Source organism: Miscanthus floridulus, unplaced genomic scaffold (assembly GCF_019320115.1).
Source record: "Miscanthus floridulus cultivar M001 unplaced genomic scaffold, ASM1932011v1 fs_366_3_4, whole genome shotgun sequence".
Taxonomy (NCBI): domain Eukaryota; kingdom Viridiplantae; phylum Streptophyta; class Magnoliopsida; order Poales; family Poaceae; genus Miscanthus; species Miscanthus floridulus.
In genome coordinates this window covers 33,635-38,811 of record NW_027096654.1, presented here as the reverse complement: position 1 = coordinate 38,811, position 5,177 = coordinate 33,635, and the positions used below count along the sequence as shown (strand labels likewise).

The window sequence follows — 5,177 nt, the reverse complement described above, 5'->3', positions numbered from 1 at the left end:
AATTTAGAGTTATATTTTAACTATCTATCTTTCATGAAGACTTATGTAAAATTGGTTGGAACATTATGATTGCGGTATCTATTTTAGATAACAGTATAATACACATTCATACATATGTTATCGTGGTATTATGTATTCCCGTTGCAACGCACAGGCATTTACATACTAACTTCTATAAATCCACAGCCATCGCGCGTTGTGGAGCATAGCAAAACTCGTGCTGAGCCAACAGCCAACAGCCAACACACAAGCACAAGACTAAAGTGCGTGACGCCGCGAGGGGTTAAGCCAGCAAGCAGCTAGCCATGGCAGTCGCAAACGCCGAGAACACGTCGCTGCTCCCACTCGACGGCCGTGTCGCGCTCGTCACTGGCGGCTCCCGCGGCATCGGCCGCAAGGTGTCCTCCCACCTCGCCGCTCTCGGCGCGCGCGTCGTGGTCAACTATGCGTCTAATTCAGCCAGGGCAGACGAGCTCGTTGCGGAGCTCGCCTTCCGCGGCTACCAGTCCGTGGCCGTCCGCGTCGACGTGTCGGACCCGGACGCTGTGCACGCACTCTTCGACCACGCCGAGGAGGCGTTCGGGTCCCCGCCGCATATGGTGGTCTGTTGTGCGGGCGTCCTCAATGGCAAGTACCCAGCGCTCGCGGACACTGCCGTCGAGGACTTCAACGCCATGTTCGCGGTGAACGTGCGCGGGACGTTTCTCGTGTGCCGCGAGGCGGCCAACCGAATCCCAGCCAACAGCGGCGGCCGCATCTTGACGTTCTCGACGTCCGTTGTGGGCACGCTCCTGCCGGGATGAGCGGCGTACACAGCGACTAACGCCGCCGTGGAGGCCATGACGAAGATCCTAGCCAAGGAGGTGGCGGCGAAGGGGGTGACCGCGAACGTGGTCGCGCCAAGGCCCGTGCGCACCGAGCTGTTCTTGGCCGGGATGGACGAGGCACTCCTGCGGAGGGTGGAGCAGCACTCCATGGGGCGCATCGCCGAGACGACAGACGTCGCGCCGGTGGTGGCGTTCCTGCCAGCAACGCCGTGGCTTGGGTGAATGGGCAGGTCATCAGGGTCAACGGCGGTTTCGTCTAATAAGGGTCTAAGTGCGGCAGGTGTTCAAATATTGTGGCATCTACCACACATACAAGTTCTTTTTAAAAAAATAACGATACAACTAAGATGTCCTTAGGTTCGAACGCCTCGCTCCGCTCACTCCCGCACGCGTCGTTCGTCCAGCAACCATCTTCATTATCCGCTTGTCCGTTTCTAAAAAAATCACTCACATACGCCTCGCTCCACTCCGCTCCCGCACGCAATGCTCGACTGCCAGCCCTACCAGGCACGGCTGCCACATGACCGCCTGTGAATCGCAGCGCATGGCTGCTAGCCCTGCCAGGCGCGGCGCGCGGCTACCGGGCCTGCTAGGCGCGGCACGCGGCTGCTACCTCCCAGCCGCGTCGCGCAGCTGTTGCCGCCGTGCTGTTGCGTCCGACGAACTTCACATGCGGACGAGCCTCCATTCTCCCAAGCAGCATGGAGATGCTGCGATATGCTGAAAACGCACGTTGCAAGCGTATGTTTCAAGTGTTTCGTATGTTTTAAGTGTTTCATATGTTTCAGAGATATGTTGCAATTATTTCACATGAATATTGTAAAGTAAACTATTTATTATTTTTTAGGCAAAACAAGTACTTATTCCCAATATCCATTCAGTTAGCAGAAAGAAGGTACACCAGTCCGATGGTCAAGATAATGTGATAACAAAAGTGGAAAACCGATACATATTCATTGGCCAAGATACAGGTGTCCAAGGAAAGAAGTAACCGCATTATTGTGAAGTTTCTAAACTGTTATGGCTATAAACATAATACACGCTGCAGCCATAACCAAGCTTTACTTTCCTTCGATAACAACTGAGAAAACACCTAACAGAGACATGAATGTGCATTGCCTAATTTGACCTACATTGAATATTTTCGGTATTGAATTAGACATTCTTAACAGCTGATTATGTAGAGATTTTTTTTACCCCCAACTGCTTGATGGCAACCAAATTAAGGTCTATAGCCATCTCTCCCATGAATGATTCCCCTATTGGTCATTTTTTGCAGAACTAATTCCAATTAGGCCATTGGACTATCCATTGCATAAATTTATATTTGCCAAATCTTTAAAATTCACTGTAATTTCTGCATAAGATGTACCTCAACCCAACTGTGGAATCAACCACATGAAATAAGAGTTGTCCTAGAAATTATACACATGTTGTCTTGAAGATGCTGAAACTCCGAACTCTAAGAAGGAAGAGAAGGAAGCAAGCTAAAATCAATCCTGAAAAACAAAAATGAAACAAGATCAGAAGGAGTAGCAAACATGTGACCAATTTGCAGCACGCGTATAGGTAGCTAGGGTTTCGCAACCAGAGGAGCACACGTTCCCCAGCGGGAGGAGGCGTTGAGGAGCCCGCGCGGAGGACGGGGGGATGGAGGGGGCCACCGGGCCCCACCCACGTCAGCACGCCGCCCACAGGGGGGCGTCGCAACGTCGTGACCACCGCCGCCTCGCGCCTGCCGCTGCCTCGGGCGGGAAGGGGAGAGAGAGGAAGGGGAGGGAGAAACGGAGGTGAGAGGTAGACGAGGGAGGGCTGTGGAGGAGGAGGAGGAGGGCAGGTGCCGCCGTCGTAGCCCACTCGCGTCGTCGCCCTACCCACGTTGGAGAGAGACAGTGAGAGTGAAGATGAGAGAGGAGGGAGCGAGAAGCTGGATGGAGACGCGAAAGCTAGGATATATATTTGCTTCTCTAGATTTGGAAGAGAAGCGGGGGAAGAAGAGGAGAAGTGGGAGAAGCCAAGGTGTCGGGGTTATTGTAACACCCCGGTGTTATGCCAGCATTTAGGCACTGCAAATCATGCATATCATGCATCATCAAGCATCCTAATCATACATGCCCAATCATGAAAATAATAACTGAAACACTGCTTCGAAACATATGAAACATGTTGTGAAACCTGAATGTTGCATACACTTGTTAGAGTTGTTTTGCCCTGATTTTGCTTGCTAGGTTAGTAGAACTTGTTTGGTTATGCTTGTAAATCATCTAGGATTATTTAGTTAAATTCTTGGAGCAAAGTTTGTATTCAAATTATTTCAAAATTTTGCTTTAAAAATAATTCCCCAAAATTAAGGTTTTGAGTTAAATTTGACTTTAATTTTAGCATTCAAAATCTATCAAGAATTTGGCTTTGGTCATAAAATCAAAGTTGTAGATATTGAAAAATGGAACAAATTTCATTTTTACACCAATTTGTGAAAATGCTTTTAAATGGCTCAAAAATGGGAATTTAATTCTGTTTATTTGAGAAATAAAAAGAAAAAAATTCATTTCGCTTAACAGGCCGCCGCTCAGCTTCCCGGCCCACGGCCGAAGCCGGCCTGGCCCGCGTCCCCGCCTGCCGCGCGTTTCGCCCTGGCCAGCAGCGCTTCGCCGGCCCAAGCCCACGCCGCGGCCGCTCCCGCGCGCAGCCGCGCCCGCCTTCCCCGCCTGCCCGGCCGCCACGCGGCGCCCGTACACCGGCGGCGAGGGGCGGTGCCTGCTCTGACCAGCCGCGCCCCGCCTTCAAAGCGGTCCGAGCGCGCGCACGCCACCCCACTCCGCCATTTCACTTCGCCACCTCCCTGCCTCTCGCTCCGCAGCAGCAGCAGCCGCGCCCGAGCTGCCGAGCTCGCCGACACGCTCCGTCGGCGTCGAGCTCCCGCACCACCGCGCCATCCCCCGATTCGCGCCGCCAGCAGTTCCGCCTCGTCGACCTCCGTCGTTTGCGCTCGCCAGAGGCTACCGTCGTCGAGGTGAGGGCCGAACGTGGCGCCTCCTTCCTCTCCGGCGAGCATGCCGCCGTGGCCGCACGGACCCCCACGCCGTCGGGCCAGCTCCGGTCATCCAGTCGGTGCAGCTCCGCGTGTTGAGCACGCTGGCACCCCCCGCGCCACGGAGGGGCTCGCCGCCGGTGAGCACCGGCCGGCGGAGCACCTCCCCTGCCCCTGGGTCGCTGACCCGCAGGGCCCAGCCGCAGTGGCTGGCGAAGGCCCCGGGTGGCTGGCCAGTGGGCCGGTTGACCCGCTGGGTCCCGCCTGTCTGTCTCTCTGGCGCGGGTTTTGGGTGAATAACCGGGTGGATCTAGCAGATTTGAGCATGAAGTTTAAAAGGATTTCAAAAAATGTTTTTTCAGAATTCTATTTAAATGCTTTGGAAAATGTTTGTGTACTTCTTTTGGCTCCAAATCTGTTGGAATAAATTTTTCTAGGTTCCTTATCACCAGATCTACTTGGGAAACTTATTGCATGTCATTTTTGAGATACTTTTCTGTAGAACTTTATTTAATCATGGATATTGCTGATAACTTGAAAAATATGTAGAAAAACCTATAGGCTTCAGAAAAACATGATTCCAAGTTTGTTAATCTTCTTATATAATGTACTTCCTAGGAAAAATATGTGTCATGCTTGTGCTGTAGAAAAATTTTGAGGTGTAGTTCAAGCACCTTTAATGGCTGATTTTTTTTATTTTAGCTAGAGAGCAAACTTTGTATAAAACATGCATGTGATAATTTTTGTACAGTAATTGTATGCTATGAAGAACATAGGAAAAATACTAACTCTGTTGTTTGACACTTTTCACAGTACAAAGTATTTTCATGTTCATAATCATGACATAGCTTGTTATTTTTGTGTAGACTAATCCACTCATTCAAATACCATGAAAATCTGATGATAGACTACTTAGGGTAGTAATGTGCTATGGTAATTTTGTAAGATTTTTCTAAGCAATAAAAATAGAGGTTGCTATTCAAACCTATTATTAATTAGGGTTTAATTAAGTGTTGCTTTATGTGTGATTAAGAAATTAGTAGAGCTTTGGTGTATCTTTGAAGCATTTAATAAGATGTGTTGATTTAGCATATTAGTAGTAGAAGAGAATGCAGTAGATGACATGTGCTTGTAGTATATTTTCTTGGATGATGTTGACTACCTTGCATTCAAGCATATCCCTTGTATTCATCTCATCCGATGCACCGATTGCATAAGCACTTACGCACATTGCATCATACAGGATCGCAAACCGAGAACCCAGTCGTCATACCCGAGGAGCCCGAGAAGCAGTTCGAGGTGCAGTCGCAGGAAGTGCC

General features: G+C 50.2%; 1 pseudogene; it reads left to right on the top strand.

Moving 5' to 3' along the window:
• The first annotated feature begins 305 nt into the window (after positions 1-305).
• LOC136531531 (NADPH-dependent aldehyde reductase-like protein, chloroplastic) lies at positions 306-1,087 on the top strand (annotated as a pseudogene).
• Positions 1,088-5,177: the final 4,090 nt, after the last annotated feature.